Source organism: Vigna umbellata, chromosome 7 (genome assembly GCF_029865625.1).
Source record: "Vigna umbellata cultivar VRB3 chromosome 7, Vumbellata_1.0, whole genome shotgun sequence".
In the NCBI taxonomy this organism is placed as follows: Eukaryota; Viridiplantae; Streptophyta; class Magnoliopsida; order Fabales; family Fabaceae; genus Vigna; species Vigna umbellata.
In genome coordinates this window covers 31,027,912-31,047,569 of record NC_142171.1, presented here as the reverse complement: position 1 = coordinate 31,047,569, position 19,658 = coordinate 31,027,912, and the positions used below count along the sequence as shown (strand labels likewise).

General features: G+C 35.5%; 1 pseudogene; it reads left to right on the top strand.

Moving 5' to 3' along the window:
• Positions 1 to 13,443: 13,443 nt before the first annotated feature.
• LOC148195728 (secreted RxLR effector protein 161 pseudogene) lies at positions 13,444 to 14,115 on the top strand (annotated as a pseudogene).
• Positions 14,116 to 19,658: the final 5,543 nt, after the last annotated feature.

Genomic DNA, 19,658 nt, shown 5'->3' with positions numbered 1-19,658 from the left:
TCGTAGGGTATGTTCAAAGTGGTCCTCCTTTTTTTCAAAAGTTCACTAAGATCCTACTTCTCGCAAAAACGATGCACGTTAGTCCTTTTTGGTTACGGCGTTAAAAAAACTAACGGCACAGTTGCCAGCTGGCACAAAAGTGATGAGTTGTACAGTTATGGTTGAGGTGACACTGTGAATTGCTGATATGTGTTAAAATAAAATAATTTAAAATAATTTAAAATGATTTAAAATAATTTAAAATAATTTAAAATGATTTAAATTAATTTAAAAGATAGGATTAAAAATAATTTTAGGATTAATTACATTTGGGGTAAAATCTCGTCACGATTTCGGGGCGATTTAGGGTTCAAGAATCACCTTTCCAAGAGTGGAGATTTTGATTTTTGGTGAAATCAAGTTGGAGGTTCGTCCAAGAGCGTGATTCGTTCATTAGTGCTAGTGAGGTTAGTGATCGCATTACTGTTCTTTTGTTGTTGTTGTAGTCACTGATCGCATTACTGTTGTTACTTATGTTGTTGTCTTTAATGGGTGGATTTTGTATTTGTTTGTCTTTAATGGGTGGATTATATATTTCTTGTGTTTAAAATATGATTATATTTGTGGTGTGGTGGGGGGTTTATGGAAAAAGTACTGGCGTTGGGTGTTGAAATTGGTCCCATGGTGTGTTATTTTAAGTTAATAAGTGGTCCCCCTTTTCCATTTGCAGTGTAGTGATGTCTAACGATAGGTTTGAGGTAGTGGTCCACCACGGTGGGACCTTGATAAAGGAAGTGCCCTTTAATTATATAGGTGGGGAGATATGTTATTGGGACATTGACCCCGATACATGGAGCTATTTTGGAGTAGTGGGTTCACTCAAAGATTTGGGTTACATTGAAGTACATGAGTTATATTACGATATTGAACATGTTTTATATAAGCTATATGATGATAAAGGAGCTTTGAACATGATGAATGTGGGAAAATTGTTGGGGAAAGTCAACTTGTATGTTGTACATAAAGTGAGCGAAGCAGTGGTTGTAGAAATTGAGGATGAAATTCTTTACCTTTGCCAAGGACCTGCAGAGAGTGGTGAGGGTAGTGGTGTTGAGGTTGGTGTAGAAGGTCCTGTTGAAGTGCAACAGGAGGTTGAGGAAGGTCCTCTTGACTGTGGTGGTGACTTGGAGAGATGATGGAGTGGAGGAAGAAGTAGAAGTGCATAGTGAGGAAGAAGTGGAAGTGCACAGTGAGGAAGAAGTAGAAGTGCACGGTGAGGAAGAAGTAGAGCTGCACACTGAGGAAGAAGTAGAGCTGCACACTGAGGAAGAAGTGGAAGTGGACAGTGAGGAAGAAGTGGAAGTGGATACTGAGGATGAAGCACATATTACTGTTGAAGAGAACTTGGAGGAGGTAGGTGATTTGGGTATTGCTTTGGACAATAGTGATTCAGAGTACAGGATGGAAGACAGTGATATAGAAGCAGAAGGAAATGGTAGGGGGTTGTCAGATGATGAATGGGAGTCAGATGTGCTCATAACTCCAGATAATAGTGGAAGTGAGGAGGATGAAACTGAGGACATACCAAGTAGAGGTCCCTTTCCTACATTTGGGAAAAAGAAGTCAATGTCAGATTACAAATGGGAACTTGGTACTATATTTAGCGACAAGGATGAGTTTAAGGAAGTCATTAGAAGCTATGTTATTCATGCTGGGAGGGCTCTTAAGTTTGTAAAAAATGATAACCGTAGGATAAGGGTGAGATGCATGGGTGGGCAAAAAAAGTGTCCATGGGTAGCTTACTGTGGGTATTTGCCATCACGCAAGATTTGGCAGTTAAGGAAGATTGTTGATGTTCATTCTTGCAGCAGGCAACTGAACATTAAAATGATGAATAGTAAGTGGTTGAGTCATGAAATAGATAAGTCTTTACATGAGAATCCTAGTATAAGGGTCCAAGACATACGTACCAAAGCATTAAGGAAATGGAACACCAATATATCAATTTCTAAAGCAAGAAGGGCGAAGTTAATATTGTTGTTGTGCCTTATTTATGTTCATATCCAGTTGTTCTTGTGCCTTATTTATGTTCATATCCAACTGTTGATGTGCCTTATTTATGTTCATTTATTCAGCTGGTCTGCAAGAAGGATTTTTGATGTTAGGCATGTTTCAGTCATTGGGAACAAGTTCACAGTGGACCTGGACAATGAAGAATGTAGCTGTAGGAAGTGGATGATCAGTGGCATCCCATGTTGTCATGCAGTTGCATCAATGAACTATTCAAATGTAGATCCAGAAACTTTTATACCAATTTGGTTCAGGAAATCCACATATGAAGAGGCATATGCGTCCATCATCTATCCTGTGAATGGCCACCTCCTATGGGAAAAAACTAGTTATCCTGATGTACTGCCACCACTTAAGAGGAACATGCCTGGCAGACCAAAGAAAAAAAGAAGAATGGAGCCATGGGAGCTAACGAAAGATGGGACCCAAATGAGAGTTGGTGGGCAGCGAAAGAAATGTAGCATCTGCCGTGAACTGGGGCACAACAAAAAAGTGTGCCCTTTACGTCCAGCCATCATCGAACCAACAGAACCAGCACAGGCACAAAGTTCACAACCCCTTGCACCTTCACAGCCATCAAGTCCACAATCTCCTCACCCACCACAACCAAGTCAAGATTCCATCCGAGATTTAAGTCAGCCAATACGAAGACAAAAGTTAAATATTAGAAGAAAAGATCCATAGATTTAGATGAAAATTTGGATGTATTTGGAAGTATTTTGTACTCTTATTAAGTACTTTAAGTGTCTATTTTGTACTCTTATTAAGCACTTTAATTGTCTATTTGAATTCTTATTAAGCACTTTAATTGTCTATGTTGAATTCTTATTAAGCACTTTAATTGTCTATGTTGAATTCTTATTAAGCACTTTAATTAAATATGTTATTATAGTTGTAGTGATATTTGGAAGTAGTGATATTATGTAATTATATCTATTTTTTGCCAGGTATCCTTAATATGTATTACGGTCATATACGTAAGGGACCACCTTGAACAATTTTTAAAGGAAAGAGGGACCACCGTGAACAATTTTTAAAGCAAAGGGGGACCACATTTAACATTTTTAAAGCAAAGGGGGGACTAAAACGAACTTCATTGCACGAACTCAGATTGTTCACTCATATTACAACAATTGATATTACATCAACAAAACATGATGCTAAACACCTAAGCCATTACATGAACGAAACATAAATTGCACATTGCACACCTAAGATCAAGCTAAACACACACACAATGTCATAATATTCAACACAATAACAGCAAACACAACTCCAACTAAGAACTTTATCCTTCTCTGCAACTCTTTCACATTATTTTCCAGATCAAATATCCTTTTGCTTTGTCTCACAATTGTACCATCTCTATCATCAACGTTGTCCTCAGAACACCACTTGAAAAAATTACATGACATCCCAGTTGAAAATCCACCCTATTATTCACCAAGAACACAAAAATGTTAAAACACATAAAATCCAATACACTTAAAAGTCACTACGGTATTCAAAACACCTTGTGATGACGACATCCCCAAAATTTCCTCCCAGCATTCCTTGAAGTTCTGGCAACTTTCATTACAGCAATATCACCATAGTGGCAAATAGGGGTTATCCCAACTCCCCGAGAAACAACATCGTGGGAGGATTGCGAAAATCCTTTGGACGTTGCCTTCGAACAGGAAGAACAACTTTGTGATGAACTCATCCCTAACCCTAAACCTTTGCTTTTAAATTTCAGAACAACAGTAGCACGAATCTCCAACAACCCTAACATTTGCTTTTAGATTTCAGAACAAATGTAGCACGAATCACCAACAACCCTAACTTTGCTTTTTAATTTGGGAAAAACAACCATGAATCCCTTTGCTTCAGGATGAATCAGCAATTCACAGTGCCACCTCAACCATAACTGTACAACTCATCACTTTTGTGTCAGCTGGGCAGCTATGCCGTTAGTTTTTTTAACGCCGTAACCAAAAAGGACTAACGTGCATCGTTTTTGCGAGAAGTAGGATCTTAGTGAACTTTTGAAAAAAAGGAGGACCACTTTGAACAGACCCTACGAAAAGAGGGACCAAAATAGGTATTAAACCCTTAATCAATCTTTCAATGTGTCTTATCGTATGGTTTGTCTAGGGGATGGGTGAGACACAAATTTGCTATTGTGAGGAAGTTACAGTGTTAAGAGTGACTAAAACTAAGAATTTTAGAAAACAATTTTCAGATTGTCTTAACTACAAGGTATAATGTATGGTTTTAATTTTCATTCAGGTATATATTTTTGGTGTTAACAAGTTTTTGTTGTTAATGAAATCTTTGTTTTTTTTTTGGATTTTATGAACAGTTGAGTGGAAATGAAGATTTTCAAGGGTACAATTACTTCAAAAGTTACAACGAAGATAATTTGGAAAAATCTCTTATGGTTATGGGTTAACTTATTAATATGGATTTTATGTTCTTGGAGTTGATTACTATTATCATTGTTTGTATATTGTTTAAAATTCCATGAGATTAGCAAACTATGTAGTTTATGGGTTGTAGTGAGTGTGATGAACCTGGGTGTATGTTTTTCATGTGATGTTATTAAATAAATCAAAGTTTTTTGAAATATACAGAAAAGCATAGAAGTAAAATTATTCTGCAAATACACATAATAATAATTTCCCAATACATTTGAACAGAGAACATTATTTTTCAAAGGACGTTGGCTACTAAGATATAAAGGTACATATCGTAAGCAATATAAAGTGCACAATGCCGTATTGAAGAAGTTCCTAATTATATGCCTTCCAAAATAAGCCAAAATATGTACATAAATAATATTTCATGACTTTCAAATTGAGCCCCTCTTATATGACAATTTCTCTATAATGTAGCAGGTGGTTTATCCTTGGATAGCTCTTCGTCTAAAGCTGTCATCACACAGGTTGTGAATAATTTTATTGTTGCACGACACATAGCTTCTTCTAATTATACATTTCTATTGAAAGTCATTATTTGAGGTAGACATGGGGATACATTTACCCCTTCTGCAGTGCTTTAAAGAGATGCGTCCAATGGCATTATGATTTGCCAAGTAGGCAACATTAGAATCATCAAAATGATAAGTTCTATTTGTTCAAGACTGCATATTCTAAGAAGAGTGAGTTCTATTCGTTTAACACAAGAGTTATAGAGTGAAATCAACACAAAATGATTTTATGTTGGTTTGAATTAAAAGATTCTACGTTTAATCGTGTGATTAACCTTTTCACTAAAATGTTGTTTCAAATTACAAACACATTATACAAATAATAGGAAATAAAAAAACACTTTCCTTTGACACACGATGGAAGAACACAACTCAATCAACTTGAAGAGAATTGCTTCGACTTTAGACACACTAAATGCAAGTTTCTCCTTTTCACAATACTTGATTTGAGCACTCTAAAACTTGAGAACTTTCTCAAAATTCTTCTGTATTCTCAAATGGATTAGTTCCCTTTCACATACAGAGAGTTTCCCTTAGGCACACAAGTTTAATACTCTTAAATGAAAATTTAAGTTCTAAGAGTTGTGGAGAACTCTATTTATAAGCCAAGGTTCGTGCAAGGTCAGAAACTGAAAAGGTAGCTCCCAATTGCCAGTTAGAGCTCTCAAAACGGGTAACCCGGCCCGACCCAACCCGACCCACCACGAGTTGGTCACTTAGTGAGCCAACCCAACCTAACTCATTTATTAGCAAGCTGAAAAACTTCGAACCCGACTCGACCCATCACGGGTTGGTGGGTTAAACGGGTTGGCTCACCGGCTCACTTAATTATAAGTTTTTTTAAAATAAAAAATTTACAATTTTTTTTAATTCAAATCTAAATAAATTTCACTCTAAAATGATGTTCAATTCCAAAGACAATTCAAAATAATAATATATATATATATATATATATATCATATCATCTAAGCGTAATCCAAAAACAAGAACAAAAGACAAACAAATAAGTTTTTAAGATTGATAATTTTTGTATCATATGTTCATTTATAATATTAGAGTCTTGAATAGTTAAATTTATAATATTTTTCTCTCTTGAAACATCTTTTTTATCCTCATCTACAATATAATAAAAAAAATTCTAACTAATAATATTGAAACACAAAATAATAAATAATTACATTAAATTAGGTGGGTTGGTGAGCCAATCCAGCTCACCACGGGTTCAACCTGAGTGAGCCGGGTTGGAAACTAACCCGCATAAAAAAATTACATTTTTTCAAACCCAACCCGCCTTAAACCCGTGGTGAGCCGGGTTGGCTCACGGGTTACAACTCATTTTGACAGCACTACTGCCAATAATAATCGATTATCAAAAGTGATAATCGATTATTTCAAGCCATTATAGGTTTTGAAAAAAGTGATAATCGATTATCCTTAGTGATAATCGATTATTGTCGAACCTTGGACAATAATTAAACTTGCAGTGGATAATCGATTATTGTCACGACAAACCATTTTCTAATTTTGCATATGATAATTGATTATGTCTTCATGGTAATCGATTATTGTCGCAACATAATTATACTAAAAATCAATTTACAAGTCTTTTTATGATGTACAAGTGAAAGCAAAAGCCTAATACAAGGTTTTCTCTAAAAATGCTTTAACAAAGTATGTAAATAACTCTTCAAGGCTTCAAGTGCATCATCATCAAAATCTCTTCAAAGCATCAATGCTTCCATTGGTAGCAAGTGGTACATGTGGATCTAGTCACACAATGAGTTAAGAGAGTAATAGTACAGGTAATACGAAAATGTTGCAAAAAGAAAATTGTAGTGAAATGTGAAAGCGCATAATCCACCATAAGATCAACACCAGCACACAAACACAACTTCGCAATGTTCATGACTACCAACTACAACTCAACCTTCCCACAAAGGATCTATAGTTCCAAATCGACCCTTTCACAAATTTGCAACTCCAACTCGGTCCTTCTACAACGGATCTCCAACTCCAACTCTAGCTCGGTCATTCCACCATAAATATTTAGCTCAAGCTCGACCCTTCCACTATGATCTCCATCTCCAGCTTGGCCCTTCAACCACGAATCTCCATCTCCATCTTGGCCCTTCCACCATGGATCTCCATCTCTAGCTCGACCGTTCCACCATGGATCTCCATCTCCAACTCGACCCTTTCACCATTAAGATATCTAAGTCATTTACTTGCTCCATTAAGCTACTCTAGCTCCCCACTAAGCTATCAACATATTATACCAAGCTCTATACATGCTCTACTCAGCTCTCCACATGTTGTTTTTTAGTTGTACGAGTTCTTTAGACACCTTCATAGACTATTCGAGCTTTGCATGCTCCCTTCCACACTATCCAAGCTTTCGACCCTTCTCCCAGCTATCCAAGCTTTCCTTGCCCATCTACAACATACTCAATTGTCTAACCGTCTTATCTATGCTACTTAGTTGTTTTGTCATATGCATGACGCTACTCATCTTGTCAAATTATCTAATTTTCATAGTAGATCGTGCTATTAAATTATTTTACCAAGTTCATCGTACTACCATTTTCCAACTTGAAATTGAAACTCCAAGAAAGAAGATAAAATGAGAGTGTGAAACCCTAAAATAATATTAAAATGGTTATTAATTATGTCCAATGAGTGTACAAACACGACATCATGTCAATGTAATGCTCTTTCGTACTTCTTGAAAAGGCTAACAAAAACTCACTTTAGCCATTATTCTCGAAAAGGGTAATAAAGCATAGTCATTTTATAGTTCAAAATGTCTTCATCAAGTACAATCTTCCTCTTTGATTTAAGCCCGAGCCACTATTCATCACTCTCTATCATGAGTGATATATCCAATTCTTTGGTAAGAGCCAAAGTCTTGTATAATTTCACCTACGAGGAGCTAAAAAAGATCACACACAACTTTAGCAAATCCATAAAATTCATGCATATAGAAATATAATAAACAAAAAAATCCATAAGATTCACCTACTATCAACATGTATACCCAAAGAGGAACAACAATCCTATGAGGCCAATAATCACTGCAACATCACCCCTGACCCCAATTCCGACTGTAGAGGGTTATTGCGTTGGAATTTAAGAGTATTAGAGACAATTTTCAGATTCATGAAGAGTTACAATTATTCATGAAGAGTTACATCCATTCATGAAAAGTTACAATCAAGAAATGTAACTAATCATAATTTGGTATCTCTTGGATTTGAAAGATGTCTGATCAACATCTATATCAAGGGATCTTGTGCTCTATTGAAAGGTGAGACTTTTTCTCTACATTTCTGTCATTCACTTAACACACAAATCAATTCGTGAGAATTTTATTCTTATTTGACGTTAATACTAAGAGTGAGTATTATCGTTGTTTTTCTTCTTTGTATCTCAAAAGCGGATTTCGTGACCCTCTTCACTCTTATAAGGGATGAAATATTGCTTTTAGGAAAGTGTGTATTCACGCCTAAAAGATTATATCAGGTCTACATTGTTGTTCATCTTGTTTCCCTAAGTTCTTGGAAAATTGTTCCAATAGTCTAAAAGCAATATATTCTCTAAGATGACAATAATTCATGAGATGTCTGCAAACTTTCACAAATTAGACAAGTTTGAAGGCGTTGGTTTTCGACGATGGCAAAAGAAGATGTATTTCCTTCTCTCGACTCTAAATGTGGCATATGTTCTAAGTTCTCCCCAACCCAAAGAAAGCGAAACCAAGACATTGGAGGAACAACGAAAAAGGATAAAATGGGAGAATGATGATTATGTCTGTTGTGGTCACATTCTGAACAGTATGCCTAATACTTTATTTGACATATATCAATATGTTGATTCTGCAAAAGAACTTTTGGATCAACTTAAAAGAAAATACATTTCTGAAGATGCATCAAGCAAGAAATTCCTGGTTAGTAATTTTAATAATTACAAAATGATTGATGCTAGACCAATAATGGAACAATTTCATGAAATCCAAAGAATCCTAGGAAGTTTCAAGCAACATAATATTGCAATAGATGAGACATTCATTGTTTCTTCTATAATTGACAAACTACCACCAAATTGGAAAGATGTTAGAAATTCTCTAAAACATAATAAAGATGATATGAATGTTGAACAATTGGATGCTCATCTTCGGATAGAAGAAGGGATCCGTCTGCAAGATGGTCAAAAGGATTCCAATCATCCTAATTCTTCTACTATTAATATGGTGGAAGATGAAAAAACAAAAACAATACCAAATAACAAGAAAATGGCTTGTAATTTCTACAAAGGAAAGATGAACAAAATGCCAAAATTTGGTAAAGAAAGTCAACAAGCAAATTGTCGGGAATGTGGGAAGCCTAGTCATTTAAAGAGGAATTGCACAATCAGGAAAAGGAAGATGGCCAAGAATGGCAGTAAAAAAGGTCAAGGCGAGTCTAGCCAATGTCAATCGAAAAAAGGTAATTGTACACAAATTGCACATAATTTTGTTTTGAATTTTCTGGAGATGGTTTCTGAAATCTTCTGTGTGTAGACTGATGATGCATGGTGGATCGATTCAGGGGCTTCAAGACATGTTTGTAAAGATCGTTATCTATTCAAAACTTTTAAAGTAGATGACAATGGAGAAGTTCTTTACATGGGAAATGATTCTATGGCTAAATTCCTCGGTGTTGACAAGTAGATTTATTACTTAGTTCTGGAAAATCACCTGTTTTAAGAGATGTATTATGTTGAGATTGTTGATAGGGGAGCACAGGTTTAGCTGAACCCACAATCTCTATGATATCTGTTTTTAATTATGACAACACATAGTTAATAAAAACACATGTATATGTATTGTGTTATATGTGTTATATGCTTATATGCTTACTGTGAGATTTGTACAAGCATAATTGTGAACATATTATGTTGCATACTACTGTGTTGGAAATGTGATTATATCTGTGCAAGCATAACTGTGAACATATTATGTTGCATACTACTGTGTTGGAAATGTGATTATATCTGCACAGGCATAATATGAGTTTTGAAATGGAAAAACCACATGCACCAAGCATATCTGTATGACTTAATCGATTACAATGGTGTGATAATCAATTAAAGTCATCAAACAGTTTAAACTTTAAACTGTGGCAAAACAACAAGTTTTAAATCGATTACGTTAGTGGTTAAATCGATTAAAACTCGTGTATTTGCACAAATCTTTTTCAAGTGTGTTGTGATGAATTTTGAGAAGAAAAGTTTTCAAAAATATACTAAGTGTTAAAACTTAATCGATTACATGCATCTTGTATTCAATTAAGTTTGTTAAAGATTTGAAAATTTTTTCATTGCTTGACATAACGGTCACAACAGTCATATTTTTAAATATGTTGACCAAACATTAAATGCAAATCGATTACATTAATTGTGCATCCAGTTAATGAGTTTGACTGTTGTTAATATGTTATAACTGTGAGATAAAATCGATTAGATTAATAACATAATCGATTAAAACACGTCTGATTTGAGTTAAACTATATATAGACACATTATTTGAATTTTTGTACGACATTTGATTTTAACACTTTCATATCAGTTTTAGATAAATGCTTTAAAGTTTTATAGAAGAGGAAAACGCTCCAAGAACCAAGAATTGTTGTGGTGTTCAAATCTTGAAGGTTGCTTGAGAAACTAGATTAATTGATTCAAACTGTCTGATCATTCTGCACAACAGAGGTGCATACTGTTGGATCAGGAAGCTCTTGCAAATGCTTTAGTGTTGATGTTTCCCTGTGGTGTATACATAAAGAAGAATGTGTGGTTCTTGACTTTGAGGGGTATCTCAAAGGGGTTGACTGCAAGAGAGAATTGTTCTTGCTGCTAGTCTGTTGTAATTGGCTATTTTAGATTAGTGAGTTAGAGACGTTGTTTACATTTTGACGAGTGAGGTCGCTGTAAAAACCTTGTTGTAAAAACTCAGATCTTATAGTGTAATTGGCTTTCGGTCTAAGGTTGATCGGAAGGACACTGGACGTAAGCTTGGCCAAACCAGTATAAAAACTCAGAGTTTGAATCTTCTTCTCCCTACCTTTTTGCATTTAATTGATTGCATAATATCTGAATTTGAATACGCGTACTATTACATTGCATACATTTTTACTTGCGATTCAAGAAAAGTTTAAAGACTTACAATTTTGCGAAAAATATTGCAAAAGCGATCATTTTTATACATCACCAATTCAACCCCCCCCCCCCCCTCTTGGTGTGAGAAATGAAGAACATCTTTTTTAACATATATGCTCCATAATTAAGAAGAAATTTAGTGTCTGGAGTAATCTTGAATCGATTGGGATTTAAATTGGTATTTGAATCCGATAAATTCATATTATCTAAGGGTGGTGTATTTGTTGGACTAGGATATCTTTGTAATAGTATGTTCAAACTAAGTGTAATAAATGATGTGAGAGATTCCGTGTATGTTGTCAATCATGATTCTTCTTTATGGCATTTTCGTCTTGGGCATGTTAATTATAGAAAATTATATTCAATGTCTAAATTTGATTTAATTCCTCCTTTTGATTTGAACATAGAAGAATGCAGAACATGTATGTTGAAAAGATAACAAGAAATTCTTTTCCTAATATTGAACGAAATTCAACATTACTTGAATTAGTGCATAGTGACTTATGTGATTTCCATAATACACCTTCATTAGGAAATAAGAAATATTTAATAACATTCATTGATGATCATTCTTGTTATTATTATGTTTATCTTTTGTTTTCTAAGGATGAAGCCCTAGAAATATTTAAAGTTTATAAAAATGAAGTAGAGTTACAACTAAGTGTTAAAGTTAAAAGATTGAGAATGGATAAGGGTGGTGAATATTATGATCCAATTTATTTTCAATCTATGGGTATCATACATGAAACAACTACAACCTATACACCACAACAAAAAGGTGTAGGAGAAAGAAAGAATAGGACCTTAGAAGAAATGGTTAACTCCATGCTATCCTATTCAGGATTAAGTGATGGATTTTAGGGTGAAGTCGTGTTAACGGCTTGTTATATTTTAAATCGAGTTCCGATGAAAAGGAATGAAGTAACCCCATATGAACTTTGGTATAAAAGAAACCAAAATTTGAATTATTTCAAAATTTGGGGTTGTAGGGCAATTGTAAAAGTGTCAGAACTCAAACGCAAGAAATTGGGAGAAAGGGGAATTGAATGCATCTTCATGGGATATGCTGAATATAGCAAATCATATAGATTCTATGTAATAGAACAAAATGACTATGTATCGCTTCATTCAATTATATAATCAAGAGATGCAATATTTGATGAAAAAAGGTTTTCTTCAATTCCTCGTCCAAAGGATTTAACTCCTAAAACTAATATTGAAGATTTATACCAAAACTTAATTGATCAAGGATCAAATGATCAAACTCTAAATCAGAGTGATGCTTCTACATCACAACTTAGAAGAAGCAAAAGGGCAAGAAAAGAAAAATCTTTTGGCTCATATTTTCATGTATATTTAGTTGAAGGTACAAGAGATGGTATCTTAACAAAGTTATCATATTGTTATAATATACAAGAAGATCCATTAACATATCAAGAGGCCATAAGGTCTCAAGATGTAGTTTTCTAGAAAGAAGCAATTAATGATGAGATGGTATCTATCCTGGGAAATAACACATGGATCTTAGTTGACTTACCTCCTAAGTGTAAGCTAATAGGATGCAAGTGGATTTTCAAAAGGAAAATGAAGGCTGATGAAACTATTGATAAGTTCAAGGCACGTTTAGTGGCACAAGGTTTTAGAGAAAAATTAGGAATCGATTATTTCGATACATATGCACTAGTGGCTAGAACTCCAATATAAGGTTATTGATTGCTCTTGCAGCAATTCATAAATTTGTAATTCATCAAATGGATGTCAAGACAGCGTTCTTGAATGGAGAACTAGAAGAAGAAGTTTATGTGACAACCAGAAGGTTTTGTTATGAAAAACCAAGAACACAAGGTATGTGAATTGATTAAATCCTTGTATGGATTGAAACAAGCGTCAAAACAATGGCTCCAAAAGTTTGATGATGTTGTATTATCAAATGGTTTCAAGATAAATAACTTAGACAAGTGCGTGTATAGTAAATTTGATGACAGCGGTAATGGTGTCATAATCTGCTTATATGTTTATGATATGCTAATATTTGGAACAAATTTAGATCAAGTTAATTTGACCAAAACATTTCTATCATCTTATTTCTCTATGAAGGATATGAGAGAAGTAGAGGTTATACTAGGTATAAAAATTAAGAGAGAAAATGAGAATTAATTTTGTCTCAATCTCATTACATTGAGAAAGTAGTCAAGAAATTCAACACTTATGAATGCTCTCTTCTTTAATTTCCTATGGACCCTAGTTTAAAGATATTACCTAATGGTCGTAAAGCAATTTTACAACTGGAATATGCAAGGGTAATAGGATGTTTAATGTATGCAATGACAAGTACAAGACCAAATATTGTTTTTGTGGTAAGCAAATTGAGTAGATACACTAGCAACCCTAGTCTATCACATTGGCAAGCAGTACGTCGAGTACTTAAGTATTTAAAGAAAACTATTAATTATAGATTAACATATAGTGGTTATCCTTCAGTTTTGGAAGGATATTCTGATGCAAGTTGGATTACAAATGCAGAATATCACTCTTCAACTAGTGGTTGGATTTTCCTCCTTCGGCGAGGTGCAATTTCTTGGTCGTCCAAGAAACAAACTTGCATTACAGATTCCACTATGGCTTCAGAGTTTATAGCTCTAGCCTTGGCAGGAAAGGAAGCCAAATGGTTGAGGAATCTCATGTTCGAAATACCATTGTTACCAAAACCAATATTGGCAAAGACTTATAGTCAAGTATACAATGGCAAATCAAGACATATTGGTGTGAGACATAGTTATGTCCAAGGACTCATCAAAGATGGAATTATTATAGTACATTTCGTACGAACAAAGTTTAATTTGGCTGATGAATTTACTAAGGCATTGGCTAAAGATTCCATTTCCAGACTGACAATTGGAATATGAATGTGTTGGTATTGCGCAGCGGAATGTTTAGAGCCGAAATAATCGATTATTCTGAACAATAAATGATAACGGTTGAATATACCATTATCTGTGATGCAATTTTGGTACTAAATAAACCCTTTTTGACTTAGAAGCTTGCTTGAACTCGTGTTTTTAGCTTATTTGTGAGAATAAGAGAGTTTAGGTTATACTTGAGGATTTTATCACTTTATTCCCTTGATTTTGAAGGAAATTGGAATGAATTTGAAGAGGATTAAAATATCAAGAGTTGGAATTCAGAAAGGATAGAAAGAGCAGAAAAAGAGAAGGATACAGAAGCTCGTAGGACGCTTGGGCGCCCTTTTCTAGGGCCCTGGGCGCTGGTTGTCTCGCAAGCACGCTTGGGCACCCATCTCTGGAGCCCTCAGTGCTGGAAGTCTCGCATTCACGCATGAGTGCCCTTTTAGGGATGTTGAGCGCCCTTTTAGGGGCATTAAGCGCCAGTTCACGAGAACCATTTCATGCTTGGGCGCCCTTCTTGGGGCACTGAGTGCACTTCTCTCGCAAGCTCGCCTAGGCGCCCTAAGTAAGAGCGCTGAGCGCTAGCGACGTTGGCCCATGATCCAATTCAGTTGTATAAAAGGACTTGCACATCCTAGAGGGGGTATCTTTTGACAGAAGGGACGCAAATTCAGACTTTTTCAGCTCTCCGAAGGTAGAATGGGATGCAGAAGCTCTCATTTTTTGTTTTAAGGGTTTATCTTTCATTCTCATTCCATTGTATATCTAGTTTCTCCATGACAAGGGGGAACTAAATTCATTTGTTGTTGGGGAAGATGTAACCTCTAAACTCTCATGTATTTGAATTGATTCCAATTTATATATGCTTCTTTCATTAATTATTAGGGTTATTCTCCTATGCTCTATGCTTGTTATGTTTAACTCATTCATGGCTTGATTTTTTATTTTCTTTTTTATTGACAAATACCTAGAAACCTAGAACTGGGGAATTTCTCTCACGGGAACTTTTGCTTATACATAGGGAGAGAACGTTTGGTTGTCTTAAGCTTCCGTTTGTAATGCAAAATTAATTATTAGGGATGCAAGATATTGTGGTCTAGTAATTAAGGATAGGCTTCTTTCGCCGAGACATCGAGTTCTAAGTAATTTAGAAAGTGACATTGACAATTAATAAAGAAGAAAAATTCTTATATACATGAGAGTGATTAGGTGAAATCTAAACCCCAACAACATCTTCATCTCATAATAGCAACATCATCATTCACTTTTGCATTTCTCTTCAATTGATCAAAATTGCATTCATATTTACTTTCTTGTTTTTACATTTAAAAACCCTAAATATTTCTTCAAAGTCTTAATTAGTTAAGTAATTACATGACTGTTTAGTGTCGTGAGTCTCTTGGGAAACGATACTTGGTCTTACCAATTATTATCACTTGATACGATTCGGTACACTTACCGAGGTCTTAACAAGTTTTTGGCGCTGTTGTCGGGGACTCGTGGTTTAAACTATACTTTTGTGTGATTCTTAACCGATTAGACCTTATCTTTAATTTTATCTTTTTGTTTTTAATTTTTGTTTTTTCATCTGTTGGTGCTAACTGGGTGCTCTAGTGTATGCAGGGTACAATTCGGACTAGAAGCACGAAGTTTTCTGAACCACTTCTTGTAGGTCTGGACAATAGTAGAAGAAAACGGAGGAACAAGACGTCCAGAGAACTTTTCCCTTATCCTGAGACTTTTTTACAGCCTTCACCTTAAAGATCTGACCAGGAAACAGAAAATATGGTTGAAGAGCAAAATGGTAGACGTACCTTGGCAGATTATGTAACAGTCATTGACACTCATCATTTTAATAGCATTTCAAGGTTGAGGGTTAATGCTGCAAATATGGAGATGAAGCCTGATTTGATTCAATTGGTGAAAAGCAACCAATTCAATGGATTATCATATGAAAATCCATATGAGCATCTGACCATAATCAATGAGATATGCAATACTGTGAAGATCAATGGCGTGCCAGATTAAGCTATTAGACTTAGCTTATTCCCTTTCTCTTTGGGAGGCAATGCTAAGATGTGGTTGAACTCTTTTCCAAAGAACAGCTTTACTGAGTGGGAAGCAGTGGTTGCAAAGTTTCTAAACAAATACTTCCCACAATCAAAGGTGAACAAAGGTAAATAAGAATTTTCTTCTTTCAGACAAGGCATGGATGAAACATTAGTTCAAGCGTGGGACAAACTTAAAGGCTTGTTGAGGAAGACGCCCACACATGGCTTTGATGATCCTATAGTAGTCATTCTATTCCTTTGAGGTATAAGCTTGCAGACTAAATTGATGTTGGATGCCTTAGCTAGAGGTAATATCAAGTGCAAGACTCCAAAGGAATCCTATGAGTTGATTGAAAATATGGCTACCAATGATAATGAGATGCACAGTGAAAGAACTCAACTTCAACAGAAAGGGGTTCTACAACTACAATCTCAAGATGCTCTGTTGGCACAAAACAAGATTATGACTCAACAACTGGAAACTTTGATGAAGAAAATCTCTCAACTGCCAAGGGAGTTGCAAAACGTTTCTCAAGTTCAAAAGCAACTTTGTGAGTTGTGTGATGGAGATCATATTAATGGTCAATGTGCTATGCCAGAAGTTACCCAAGAGGAAGTCAATTTTCATGGGTCAAGGTAATCAATTTCGTCCGGGTAATTACAATCAAGGATGGAAACCTCACCCAAGCACGGGTCAAGGGCAAGCTGGGCAATTCGATAGACCACAACAACAACAATGGCAACAACAACCCTCCTTATCTGAAAGAATGACAAAGCTAGATGACACACTTCAACAGTTTATGCAAGTGCCCATCTCCCATCATAAAAGCACTGAAGTTGTAATTAGAAGTTTAGAGATTCAGGTTGGTCGGCTAGTTAAGAAGATAGAGGCTTTTGGAGCTAATATTGAAGTTAACCCGAGGGAGGAGTGTAAAGTCATTATTACTAGAACTGGAAAGTTGTTAGATGAGAGAAAAATAGAGTTTAAAGAGAAAGAGAAGTTGAGTGAAAAAGAAGAAGCTGAGAGAAAACACAAAGAAAAAGAAGAGAATGAGAGAAAAGAAAAAGAGAAAGATGAGGGAGATAAAACAAGAGGAGAAGAGGACGGAAAAAAGAGAAAGATATTTGAAAATCCCCTTCCTTACCCAAAGAATTATTCAAGGAAGGAAAAAGAAAAGCAATTTGAGCGTTTTCTGGAAATTTTTAAGAAACTGGAGATCAACATACCTTTCTCTGAGGCATTGAAGCAAATGCCTTCATATGCAAATTTTTTTATGGAACTTCTCACGAAAAGAGGAAACACATTGAAGAGGAAACTATTGAAGTGCAAGAAAATTGTAGTGCTATCATACAGAAACTCTTACCTCCTAAGTTTAAAGATCCATGAAGCTTCACTATTCCATGTACTATAAGGAAGTTAGCTGTTGGAAGGGCTTTGATTGATTTGGGAGCTAGCATCAACTTAATGTCGCTCTCTATGTTTAAAAATATTGAAGGTTTGGAACTCAAGCCAACTCGGATGACTCTCCAATTAGTGGATAAATCTCTTAAATACCCTTATGGGGTGGTTGAAGATGTGCTTGTTAAAGTGGATAAATTCTTATTTCTGGTGGATTTTGTCATCATGGAGATGGAAGAGGATATTGATGTGCCTCTCATTCTTGGGAGACCTTTTATGAAGACGGCACGAGTCTTAATTGATGTGGAGAATGGCAAACTCAAGGTCAGAGTACAAGATGAAGAAGTGAATTTTGATGTGTTTGAAGCAATGTCTCATCCAAAGATGATAAGACGTGTTTTCATCTTAATGCACTAGATGAAGTATGTATGATTCAAGAGAAGATGGTACATTGTGCTTCTCCTTTGGAGAAAACACTCATTGACGCATGTGAAGATTTGAATGAGTAAGAAGAGGAATTGGTTGATGAGTGCTTGACTGACTTGGATTCATTGAAAGAAATCAATTTTCATGAAGCGAAAACTGAAGAGATCAATACCAAGGAAAAAGTCAAGGAAAATAAACCGGGATTGAAGATGTTACCTCCACATTTAAAGTATGTTTTCTTAGAAGAAGGTGGGAATAAGCCAGTCATCATCAGCAATTCTTTATCCTCCAAAGAAGAAGAAAAGTTGGTGGAAGTATTAAAAGCCAACAAATGAGCTATTGGATGGTCAATCTCGGATCTCAAAGGCATAAGCCTAACTTATTGCATGCACAAAATATTCATGGAAGATGAGTATAAACCAATTGCCCAACCATAAAGAAGATTGAATCCTGTGATGAAAGAGGAGGTTAGAAAAGAAGTTCTGAAGCTTCTGGAGGCTGGTATTATTACCCTATTTCTAATAGTGCTTGGGTAAGCCCAGTATAGGTGGTACCAAAGAAAGGTGGGATGACAGTTATATACAATGAAAAGAATGAGCTCATACCTACGAGAACAACTACTGGGTGGAGGATGTGCATTGACTATAGAAAGTTGAATAAGGCTACAAGGAAGGGTCACTTTCCTCTTCCTTTCATGGATCAAATGTTGGAGAGATTGGTTGTACAAGCTTTTTATTGCTTTCTGGATGGTTACTCGGGATACAATTAAATTATGGTAGATTCAAAAGACCAGGAAAAGACAGCTTTCATGTGTCCTTTTGGTATTTTTGCTTATAGAAAAATGCCCTTTGGATTATGTAATGCTCCAACTACATTTTCAAAGATGTATGCAAGCAATCTTTGCAGATATGATAGAAAAATGTATAGAAGTCTTCATGGATGAATTTTTCGGTATTTGGTGACTGTTTTCAAGTTTGCCTATCTAATATGGATATTGTTCTTAAAAGATGCATGCAGACAAACCTTGTTCTTAATTGGGAAAAGTGTCATTTTATGGTAACTGAAGGTATGGTTTTGAGTCACAAAGTTTCTTCTAGGGGAATTGAGGTTGACAAAGCAAAAGTGGAAGTCATTGAGAAACTTCCACTACCTACAAATGTGAAAGGAATCAGGAGTTTTCTGGGGCATGTCGGGTTTTATAGAAGATTCATTAAAGACTTTTCCAAGATTGTCAAACCTTTAAGCAATCTTCTTGTCAAAGATGTGTCATTTGTGATGGATGATGAGTGCATGAAGGCTTTCAACATTCTGAAGAAGAAACTGGTTTTTGCACTAGTAATTGTAGCTCCAGATTGGAATCAAAACTTTGAGTTGACGTGTGATGCTAGTGATTATGCTATAGGTGTTGTGCTTGGCCAGCGAAGGGAGAAGGTTTTTCACACTATCTATTACGCGAGCAAAGTTTTGAATGAAGCCTAGTTGAATTATGCCACTATAGAAAAGGAATTTCTTGCTATAGTATATGCCTTGGAGAAATTTAGACCTTATCTCATTGGGTCTAAGACGGATCATGCAACTATAAAGTACTTGTTAACCGCGCCAGACTCTAAACCACGCTTAATTAGATGTGTGCTTTTACTACAAGAGTTTGATGTGGAAATCCGTGA